The 12,260-nt window shown below is 40.2% G+C and overlaps 1 protein-coding gene and 1 pseudogene across 1 annotated transcript in view; one reads left to right on the top strand and one right to left on the bottom strand.

Moving 5' to 3' along the window:
* Positions 1 to 10,261, bottom strand: part of ZRANB3 (zinc finger RANBP2-type containing 3) — a 303,611-nt gene extending 293,350 nt beyond the window's left edge. The window contains exons 1-2 of the mRNA XM_047084772.1: positions 10,086 to 10,261; positions 9,025 to 9,027 (exon numbers count right to left, since the gene is read on the bottom strand). The gene's annotated coding sequence lies outside the window, so the exon portion shown is untranslated. The remainder of the gene's footprint in view (positions 1 to 9,024; positions 9,028 to 10,085) is intronic.
* Positions 3,345 to 3,457, top strand: LOC124516721 (uncharacterized; annotated as a pseudogene).
* Positions 10,262 to 12,260: the final 1,999 nt, after the last annotated feature.

The raw sequence follows: 12,260 nt of genomic DNA, 5'->3' as shown, positions 1-12,260 counted from the left end.
AAATCTAACAGATGACAGAGCAGGATTATGTGCATAGAATTAAAATAATTTATACATAATTAGATTTGTAAGCAAATTTAGTAAGGTTGATGAATACATAATCAATATACACAGTCATTTTCCTCTACACAGGCAAAAAGAAAATAAAATTTTAAACTGATACCATTCTCAAGAGTATCAAAAACTATACATTTTAGAAACGAATCTAATAAAAATAAGTGTAAGACCTGTGAGCAGAAAAACTGTAAGAGATTTTTTAGTAAAATGAAACAACACATAAAACAAAGAAGTGATAACCCTGTTAATAGATTGGAACTGATTATAATATAAACTCTTTTGAGATGATATGACAGGTCACTGAAACAACATGAACATCAGCAAAAAAAGGCCCAGTTATTAGTTCCAAAGGTGGGGGACGAACTGATGTTTTTTGGGGATGCCTATCATATAATAGTGTCTTCTTTGTGTCAAGAACTTGAACATATACTGGCTAATTTAATCCTGAGAACTATATGACAAGTACTATATTCTTCTTCACTAATGAGGAAACTATGACATTGGATAAGAAAGCCAGGATTCAAATGCAAGCTTGTATGGCTACAAAGCCTAAACAGAAGTAAATCTTCATCCAAAGAATTTACACACATTAAAAAATCATGGGGATTTTGGGTGGCTCAGTCGGTTAAGTGTCCAATTCCTGATTTTGGCCCAGGTCATGTTCTTATGGTTCATGAGATCGAGCCACGTGTTGGGCTCTGCAATGATGGTCCGGAGTCTGCTTAGGATTGTCTTTCTCTCAGAAACCAAACAAATAAACCAAAAAGAACTCCAAATCTTATCTTGATGTATGCTTTTAGAAAGATGGGGTATACAATCACTGGGAAAAACATTTTGACAATTTCTTAAATAACTAAATATCCAAGTGCCATCTGACTCAGCAATGGTACTCCTGGGCATTTATCCTAGAGAAATCAAAACTTCTGTCTAAAAAATATAAAAAAATTTTAAAAAACACTATTCATGAATACTTACAGTTTTATTCACAACAGCCAAAAACTAATAAGAACTCAGACATACTTCAGTGGGTGAATGGTCAAACTGTGGTACATCCAAATCATGGAACACTACTCAGCAATAAAGAGGTGCAACTGATATACACAACAATCTGGATGAATCTCCAGAGAATTATGCTGAGGTTAAAAAAAAAAAAAAAAAAAGCCAAACTTCAAAGGTTACACAGTTGTTGATTCCATTTCTATAACATTACTGCAACATCAAAATTATAAAAATAGAGAACAGATTAGTAGTTGCCAGGGGTGAAGGTGGAAAGTGATGGATGCTATAAGGCAACATGAGGTATCCCTGTGGGATGCAATTGTTCTTTTTCTTGATATGGCAATAGCCTGGTTGTGATACATACTGTAGTTTTGTAAGCTGCTACCTTTGAGGAAAACTGAGTAAGCATATGCAGGATCTTTTTGCATTATTTCTCACAACAGTAAACAAATTTACAATGATTTCAAAATACAAAGTTTAACTTTAAAAAATGGGGGAAACACTCTGGCTTAACACATACCAATGGATCTCAAAGTTTTGGATAATGAGGTCCATAAAGATAAAACTCCAAGATCATGTAGCTTGTGACAGAGGTAAAACGTATCTGGGTCGTTGCTTTCTTTTCAACACAGGAGTGTACCTCCTCAGCTTCAGAACTAAACCACAGTGAAAATATATATTTTAAACTGTCAAAACAATTACAGTTAAAAAATAAGTAATCATCTAATAAATTTTATTCCTGAATTTCATTCCTTCATGCATTCAACAAAAATATATTTGGATGTTTACATGGAGCAGACACTGCACAAGGTTCTGGATACACAGTAATAAATAACTGTAGTTTTGAAGAAGTCCTATAGGGAAAGTACGAGGTGTTAAAGGAGCATATAACAAAAACTCAGGAGGTTTGGAAGGCTTTCTAAAAGATACATACATCAAAGCTGAGACATAAAGAATACACAATAACCACACAAGAAACACACCCAAAGGCCCTGATTTGGAAACAAAAGGAAGAGAGCAGGTAGGAATTCTCAGACTTCATCTTACTCGACCTATCCGTAAATCATTCCCTCCTCATTAAATCATGTTTTTCACTTAGACTCTAGAATACCACACCTCATGGTTTCTATCTTATCTCAGTTTTCACTCTTGCTCAGCCTAAATCGTACTGGTTCTTTCTCCTTTCCCTGCCCATATAAGGTTTGAAAGTACCAGGGCTCATTTCTTAGTAATGCTTGCTCTATTGTTTAGAGATACCATTAGTATATCAGTTTTAAATATTACCTCTATTCCAATGACTCCCACATTTATACATATATTTTTCAATGTTTATTTATTTTGGAGAGAGAGACAGAGAGAGACAGAGTGCAAGCGGGGGAGGGGCAGAGAGAGAGAGGGAAACAAAATCTGAAGTAGGCTCAAGGCTCTGAGCTGTCAGCAGAGCAGAATCCGGGGCTGTAACTCCCGAACTTCAAGATCATGATCTGAGTTGAAGTCAGAAGTTTAACGAACTGAGCCACCCAGGTGTCCCTGACTCCCACATTTATACACGGAGATCAGACCTCTCCTGAACTTCAGACTCCTGTTACCTAACCAAACATCTCTACATAGCAAGTCTAATGGGTATCTCAAACTTAACACAACTAAAGCTGAACTCTAGATCTTTTTCTCAAACCCTATTCCATCCTCCATCTTCCCCATCCAATCTTTCCATTTGTTCATACCAATTCCTTGACTCCTCTCAGTGTCTCATCCTGCATATCCAATCAATCCATCAACAACTCCTGTTAGATTCAAAATATACCCAGAATCCCACCATTCATTTCCTACCACCTCCAAATCTGCTCACGTGATCTGAGCCACTTTATTTCTAGCCTGAATTCCTGCAAGAATCTGATATCCCAACTTCCACCTCCTCCCCTACATTCTCCTCACAATGGAGCAGTCAGTAAGGTACTTTGAAAAATTAAGTCTGATCATAACATTCCTCAGAATTGCTCAGTGGTTCCCAGTTTTACTCAGATAAAAGTTCTATTAATGCAGAAATAGCCCTTCTACGATATGCTCCTACTCCTATTACCATTCCACCTTACTTTCTCTTCTCTGTCACAGTGATATCTTTACATGTTTCTGCTTTGGACTCTGCACTAGCTGGTCCATCTGCTTATACCACTCTCCATCAATTACATACATGGCTACTTTTCTTGATTCCTTCAAGGGTCTTTTCTGAAATGTCAATTTTTCAATGTAAACTTGACCTGCCTACCTTATGTAAAATTTCAACTTTCATGCTAGCTTCAGCAGCACATATACTAAAATTGGAATGATACAGAGAAGATTAGCATGGCCTCTGCATCTGCACAAGGACGACATGCAAATTCAAGAAGTGTTACATATTTTTCTTTTTTCTTTTTTTTTTCAATGTTTATTTTATTTTTGGGACAGAGAGAGACAGAGCATGAATGGGGGAGGGGCAGAGAGAGAGGGAGACACAGAATCGGAAACAGGCTCCAGGCTCTGAGCCATCAGCCCAGAGCCTGACGCGGGGCTCAAACTCACGGACTGCGAGATCATGACCTGGCTTAAGTCGGACGCTTAACCGACTGCGCCACCCAGGCGCCCCGTAGAAGTGTTACATATTTTTCAAAGAAGGAATTTTAGGGGCGCCTGGGTGGCGCAGTCGGTTAAGCGTCTGGCTTCTGCTCAGGTCATGATCTCACGGTCCATGAGTTCGAGCCCCGTGTCGGGCTCTGTGCTGACAACTTGGAGCCTGGAGCCTGCTCTGGATTCTGGGTCTCCCTCTCTCTCTGACCCTCCCCCATTCATGCTCTGTCTCCCTCTGTCTCAAAAATAAATAAACATTAAAAAAAAGAAAAAAGAAAAAGAAAGAAGGAATTTTATAATTGTGGCAAAATGTTAATATATGATTCTGGGTCTTGGCACTATTCTTGTGACTTTTAGTATGTCTTACATTATTTCAGAATACAAGTTTAAATTTTTAAAAACAAGAAACAAACAAGAATTACAACTCCCTATTATCTCTTCTGTACCTTACATTTTCTTTGACAGCACTTAACACCTTGTAAAACACTGTATGATTTAGTTACCTGCTAAAGTTTTTGCTTATTGTCTGTCTTTCTACACTAGGTTATAAGCTCCATAACGACAGAGATTCTTGTCTGTTTTGTTTCCTGGTGTATTCCATGCAGCTTGAGCAGTTAGTACCTGGCACTAAGCACTCATCATTTGTTCTACTAAAGTTTCAAAGGAAGGGGGGCCAAGATTAGAGAGACTAAGAGGTTGAATAGTTCCTAGAGATGAGAAAGCATAAAGTGGGTCTGTAGGAGTACATGGCTGAACTAGTGTGGAAATAAAATTCACAGAAGACACAGCATTCCAGGAACTAGAAACTAGCATGTTGTATCAGTTGGGCTATAGATTTAAACACAGAAGTCACCCTGTGGTGCGTGGGTGGCTCAGTCAGTTAAGCCTCCCCACTTCAGCTCAGGTAATGATCTCGTGGTTCGTGGGTTCGAGCCCTGCGTCAGGTTCTGAGCTGACAACTGAGCCTGGAGCCTGTTTCAGATTCTGTGTCTCCCTCTATCTGCCCCTTCCCCTGCTCAAGACCTGTCTCTCTTTCTCTCTCTCAAAAATAAATAAACATTAAAAAATTTTAAACAATTAAATAAATAAAGATAGAAGTCACTCAAAGAAGAAAGACAGTAAGCCAAATTCAAGTCACAGTAGGGAAACGGGGGACATAGTTTGCAGAGTGATTAAGATTAGAGGGGAGTTGTTTAATGAATACAGATTAGGGCTCCCTGTTAGGATATCAGGGTATTAGAACACCTGAGAAAGTTCTTAGATAGAAAGGATGCCTACATACGGAAAATTCTGCCTCATACAGAGAATTAATCAAACCTTCTGTTCAATTTAATATCAAATTCAGTTAAAGTAGGTAACTAAATTTCAAAAATTCATCCTAGACAAAAATTATCAGTGGAAATGGTTCCAAGAACTACAGCAATTTGGCTACTTACAGTGTAGCTAAAAATAAGATGATTGGGGGGCACCTGGGTGGCTCAGTTGGTTAAGCGGCCGACTTCGGCTCAGGTCATGATCTCACGGTCCGTGAGGTCGAGCCCCAAGTCGGGCTCTGTGCTGACAGCTCAGAGCCTGGAGCCTGTTTCAGATTCTGTGTCTCCCTCTCTCTGACCCTCCCCCGTTCATGCTCTGTCTCTCTCTGTCTCAAAAATAAATAAACGTTAAAAAAAAAAAAAATAAGATGATTGGGAAAAGTGGCAAAGAAATAATAACAGGCCAGATCAGGGAGGTTCTCAAATGCCATGCTAAAAAAAAGTCTGGATTTTATTCTGTAAGAAACTGAGGGCCTTTCCTAGAGTTTAATCAGGCAATTAGTTTACAAAGATTACTTTGTCAAATTTGGAAGACTAGATGTGGGGGCAGGGAAAACCTTTAGAAGCCTATCACAAATAGCCCAGGTAATAAAATTTATAATTTCTTGGCTTCAGACTCCTGTATTTAATTACTTACCTGACATTTTGGACATCTGATAGACATTTCTAACCTAACTGTCCAAAACCAAAGTCTTATTTCTCCACCAAACTTGTGTGTTCCCTACCTAATCTCTCAGTAGTAGTACAACTGTGCAAGTTAACTCAAATCAGCAACTTGGGTTCACTCTTGATTTCTCCCTCTCCTTTAGCCAAATTAAATCCATTTATAATTAATTATTCCTAAGGCATATCTCAAATGCATCCAATTCTTTCCAGTTGCAATGCCATCCCAAACTATCACTGCTCCACTGGAATACTGCACTAGCTCCCAACTTGACTCTCCCACATTTTCCTTAATATCAGTTGGTTTCCTTAAAGCACTTGCTATAATTAGCAACTCTTTTTATTTATTTACTTGAATTTTGTCTTTCCCTCTTACTGAAATGCCTTCATAAAGTCAAGAACTATAAACTGTCTTATTTATCATTTTACTTCAGCACTCTAGTATCAGCCAGGTCAATAAACAACAATATTTATAAAACTAACACATATTTACTATAAGCCAGGCACTATTTTATATACTTTACATTTATTAAGTCATTTAAACCTCACAATAATCTGTGGTGTAGGTATTGTATTATCTCAATTTTATAGATTAAAAAAAAAATTAAGGCACAGATTATCAACTAATCTGCACAAGGTCATCCAACAAGTATCTGGCCAAACCCAGAATCAAACCAAGGGAGCCTGGAGCCCATCCTCTTGACTATTAACCAGCACTTCTCTTATCAGATGTTCAATAGATATTTCTTGACCAAATAAACAAATGAGAGGACAATGAGAAGAACAGGTTTAGGGCACATGTTGAATTCGAAGGACTTGGAAAAGGCTATGAGGTACAGTGGGATGTTGTAATTACCATACAGAAGTCATCAGATTCTACTGGAAACCACCTATAAAATGCAAGCCTCTTAAAAAAAAAAAAAGTGATTATAGGGGCACCTGGGTGGCACAGTCAGTAAAACATTAGACTTCAGCTCAGGTCATGATCTCACAGTTCATGAGTTCCAGCCCCACACCAGGCTCTCTGCTGTCAGTGCAGAGACTGCTTCAGATACTGTCTCCCTCTCTCTCTGCCCCTCCCCCACTTGTCTCTCTCAAAATAAATAAGCTTAATTATATATTTTTTTTAAAATTGGACATGCTTTTAAACTGTAAGCTTTTATACCCAAATCCGTAATAAAAACATGTTCTGACAAAGCACCGAGAGCCCCATTAAGCCTTGACTGTATCTATAAAAATTTCTGTATTAATATAAAATGAAATATTTGTCTTTAAGTAGCAGTCAGTATCTATATGAATGTCACACATGTATTTTACTCAAATATAAAATTGCAGAGATGGACTTTAAATTTGACAAAATGATACCAAAATCTATCTTAAAAAAAAAAATAAACAGGGGGCACCTGGGTGGTTCAGTCAGTTAAGCAACTGACTCTTGATTTCGTCTCAGGTCATGATCTCACAGGTTTTAAGTTCGAGCCCCACGTCAGGCTCTATGCTGACAGCACAGAGCCTGCTTGGGTTCTCTCTCTCTCTCTCTCTCTCTCTCTCTCTCTCTCTCTCTCTGTCTCTCTCTTTCTCTCAAAATAAATAAACATTAAAAAAAACCAGAAAATGTGAGAATAGCAAGAAAATATCTAAAGGAGAAGAATGGAAGCACACTTTACCTACTTGATAACAAAACATATTATAAAGTTACAGAAATTAAGATAATGGGTATGGTACAAGTCAAAGACAGAACAATGAAAAAGAACAGGGTCCAAACAAAATCAAGTATATATAAATTGTAAAATTAAATGTAAGAACAAATTTAAAATTATGTATACATATTATTTTTTATTATCTAATTTCTAAGCATCACAAATGCTTTCCTATGCATCACAAACTAGAAACTATAATGGAAAAAAGATATTTTTCAAGAGTAAAATAATTAAAACTATGTCATGGAAAAACAGCATTAGAAGTTAAAAAGACAAATCTAAAAATGGGAGTCAAGGGTTTGCAAAATATATGACAAAAAGTTAAAAACCTAAGTAGTAATTTCTTTAAAATTAAGAGACTAAGGGTGCCTGGGTGGCTCAATTGGTTAAATGTCCAACTCTTGGTTTCAGTTCAGGTCACAATCTCAGGGTTCGTAGGTTCAAGCCCCAAGTCAGGCTCTGCACTGACAGCATGGAGCCTGCTTGGAATATTCTCTCTCTCAGGTAGAGCATTTGACTGGAATATTCTCTCTCTCTCTGCCCTCTCCCCTGCTCACGGGTACTCTCTCTCTCTCTCTCAAAACAAACAAACAAAAAAACTATTAAGAGACTATGATAACAACAGGCTATTCATGAGATTAAACAATGGACAATAAAAGATGCTCAATATCAACTGAATTCAATTACACACAAAGCAATGAAGAACCACTTTTTGAAATCAGATGGGATAGACTACAAGATGGCAACTGGGTGCTTTCAAACACAGTAAGAAAGAGAATGGGCACATTTCTGAAGAGCAATTTAGGAATTATGGAGTATTTGTGGTTAATTAACCTACTTCTAAAAAGTTAGATTTACAGGATAATCAGGCAAGCATATAAAGATGTTGCTCACCACAGGATTCCTTTTAAAAGTTAATAATTGACCCAGCAATCCCACTTCTGGGCATATATCCAAAAGAAATGAAAACAGTATCTTGAAGAGATATGTGCACACCCATGTCAAAAGGCAGAAGCAACCTAAATGTTTATTGGCAGATGAATGGATAAACAAAATGCAGTATATACATACATATGGGAATATTATTCGACCACGAAAAAGGAAATCCTGTCCTATGCTACAACATGGATGAACCTTGAGGACGCGATGTATAAGTCAAATAAGGCAAAGGACAAATACTGTGTGATTTCACTTTTAAGAGGTATCTAAAGTAGCCAAATGCTTAGAAACAAAGTAGAATGGTGAGTGCCAAGGGCTGTGGGAGGAGGAAAAGAGAGTTGTTGGTACAAAAAGTACAGTTTCAGTTTTGCAAGATGAAAAAGTTCCAGGTATCTATTAAATAACAAGGTGCATATACTTAACACTACTCAAAAACAGTTAAGGTGGTAAGTTTTAGGTTTTTTACCACAATCAAAGTTAATAAAAAATAATGTAAATATCCATCAGGTAGGACTTGGTTATGTTAGAGACACACAATTTAATACTAGATAGCAATAAAAAATGATAATATTAATATATATCTAGTCATCCACAGCCTACTGTTGAACTAAAAAAAAAAAAAAGTTTACAAGAAAGCAAGGTAGTGTGAGAACACGCAAGCAAATGTCTGTATTTACAATAGAGAGATATGTAAAGATAGTCACCAAAATTTTACGGTGGTACCTCTGGATAATAGTATCACAGATGACCTTCTTTTCAATATTTGCCTGTCTTTTTAAATACAATGAGCACATATTACGTACTTAACAAAGGATACTCGAAAAAAAAGAAGTGATTGCCACCACTGGTTTCAGAATTCTAGAATGGAATTCTACATTTCTCACCCCCTATGTGTCTATAGCACATCTTGGGGAATCAATAAATACTTGAGAAACAGGATTAGTGATTAAGAGATCAGGAATGAGACAGACTTGGATACAAATCTCAGCTCCAAAGTTAACTGATCAAGGCCTTACAGTCTTAAAGAATGTCATTCAACACCAATTTCTTCAAATATAAACGTCATATAACAATACCTGCAGGAAAAACTTAAAGCACTTCATATCATTCCTGGCTGAGGAAACACCCAATAAAATGGCCATAATTACTAGTTCTTAACTTGATTTATACTGGAAAAACTCATCACAAAACGAAAAAACGAAACTAAGCATCTATAGAAGCCTATACTGAAAATCTCAACTGCATTAAAAAAAGAGCTCTATATTATGCACCTGAAAGTAATACTGTGTGTTAACTCAAATTAAGATTAAAAACTCAACCAAAAAAACAAAGAGATCATGCTCTGTTGGACCCACAACACTGATGCTTAACTCAAAAAAAAAAAAAAAAAAAAGAATGTAATGGACCATTTTTGAGTATCAATCCTGTGCCCTTCTGTGGTTTATCTCCTTCCAACCAGCGTTTAGAAGTGTGTTTGTAAAAGTGGGAGTTGTTAGCTCAGAACTTCTGAGCCCGTCTTCAGTCAAAAGGAAGACCTGAAGCCATGCTTCATGCATGCAAAGCGGCTAAAAACCTTACAGGCACCCTCCACAAACACGTGTGTGCAATCTAATAGTGAGCAATCAAAAGATAAGCAAATTGGGACTCTGGGATTGAAGATTAGGGGAGCATTATGGCATTATGAACCTCGGAACTACCGCCATCCCATATTACCCACTCTTTCCTAAAATACAATTACATGTCGTTCAACTTCCTATCTCCCTAGCAAAAAACTACCGACTTGCCCGCCACGCCACTCCGAAAGCCACACCTGGTGTATTCGCTGCAGAATCTCCAACTCCCGCCACAGGTTTGGCTCGCGTCCGCCCCAAAGCGGAAGTGACTTCAAAGGGCCAAACTGAAAGCAAGAAAGTTAAAATACTAGGAATCTAAAAGCCCTACGGCATTCTGAGAAAACTCTTCTCTGACTACCGTTTTCTGCCTTCCCTCTTCTGTTAGGGTGGCGAAAAGGATTCGCTACAGACTTGAAACTGGTTCCCCGCCCCAAACTCCAAATCTTTTACATTTTATTCCCTCTCATTGGCCAACAAGATGCCATTCGTACCTCCCAGGAACTACAATTCCCGTCAGGCCCCAGGAGAAGTAAAAGTAGGAGAGGACAGAGGTGGGGGCAAAGCGCATTGGGAAGTGTAGTCGCCTGCAGACCGAACACAGCAGTAACCCCGCCTTCTCCCACTGAAGCTGGAGAAACCAGGTGTTCAACTTAAAACCCGTTACCGCTAAAGGGAGGAGCCAAGCCCTTAAACAGCTTTCCTCACTTCCCTCCACATGGAGGATGGTAATGTTTATTTATTCCTACAAAGCTCTATAAATATTCCTTGAGGAAATACGGTTGTCCTTCCAATATCTTCAGGTCAGTAAAACTCCCAGAACTCCTCCACCTCAGGCTCCCAACTCGTGGGAAAAGGTGGCTTTTTTTACAAGTGGGCAAAATGGCTGTCCTCTTAGTTTTACCATTGGTTGTCCTTTGCGTCCTTCAAGGGCGGTTACTTACCACTGATTGGTTCTTTTTCCCTTGAGGGTGGAGGAAGACTTGGCACGGCTCTCCCGCGGCCCGGGAGGAGATAAAGGGGTGGAGAGAAGGCAGTTTTTTCAGGCCTGATTGGATGATCCTCATGTCACTCGGAGGATGTATAACCTATGATTTGTCGGCTGCTCCTCAAAGAGAACGAAGAGGCGGGGCTAGTGCGTGGTGGGAAGGGGCGGGATTCTGCCAGCCGCGGCTGCCGCTGGAGCCGGTGTCCGGGCTGGTGATGGGGTTAATTCCCTTTCGTAAGACTCTTACTTGCACCCACCCAGCCCCGCCGTCGCCCCGCCGCGCCGCGCTCCAACCGCCTCCTCCTCCTCCTCCTCCTCCTCAGTAACGCGGGTAAGAGATGCCCTCCCCTCCCCCCTCCAGCTCCCCGGGAATAACGCGCCTCGCTCCCCTCCCCCGCCCGCCAACCGGTAGCGCTAACGGAGAAGGAGGCAGGCAGGGGAGAGATGTATGTGAGAAGGTGGCCTTCCCCGCCGAGCCATCGCTTTTCCAGCCAGGGCCCCGCCGAGGTGCTGCTGCTGCCAGCCCGCCGGGAGGTCGGGTTCCGAGGGAGCTCGGCTCGCCTGGCCCGCCGCTGCGGCTGCAGCTGCATCCACTACCTTGTGCCCACCGCCCCCACCCGGGGGCCATGTGAAAAGCAAACCCCTCGAGGCCTAGCGGAGGAGGCAGGGGAAAGGTTCCTGAGTCCCTGCCATGGCTGCTGCTTGCTGCCCTTGCAGCCCCAGGGACTCAGGAACCAGCCACAGCAGGCCTGCCAGGAGCGGGTGCCGTGCGTGGTTCTGCTCTCTCGGGTGACTGGCGCCGGTGCCTCCGGCTCCCCGGCCCACACCACGCCTCGGCCCCCGGCCTCGCACTGGGAGAATTTTTAGAAAGAAAATCAGGCGTTCCGACCAGTTGGTGAAAAATGTAGGCACATCTTGCTTGGGGTACCAGGAAAAGCACAATGGGAATATTGAAAAGAAAGTTGAATGACTGTCAGTGCCACGGACCCCGGGGGTCGGATTTACACACATTATGGTTGAGCCCAAGGCTCAAACCTGTGTTTTTGAAGTTTTTTGTTCTCTTTTTTTGTTACTAGGTGCAGAGGAGAGTGCCTCTGCTTTTTGAGCTTGCTTTTATGTGGGAACACATTGTTGAGGCTGTCTTGTCCCGTGTGTAATTGTCCTGGGATAGCAAGAAAGTTAAGTAAAAGGTGAAGAGGTGCTTGCTCAAGTAGTCTTAGTAAACAGCAGATGATTTTTCTGGTAAGATTTTCCAGGAAATATGTGCATGTAGATTTAAACCTCCATGGTTTTAGTTTACCTAGTTGTAATTCTGAAGAAACCATTTGCTTTTGGCTTAGATGTCATTGATAAAAACTTTTTGAGTAACGAAAAGGTGGTTAAAGTC

This window comes from Lynx rufus, unplaced genomic scaffold, assembly GCF_022079265.1.
Source record: "Lynx rufus isolate CCGP_SWC_20201006 ecotype Redwood Valley unplaced genomic scaffold, mLynRuf1.p SCAF_2, whole genome shotgun sequence".
Taxonomy (NCBI): Eukaryota; Metazoa; Chordata; class Mammalia; order Carnivora; family Felidae; genus Lynx; species Lynx rufus.
This window is presented reverse-complemented; position numbering and strand designations above follow the sequence as displayed.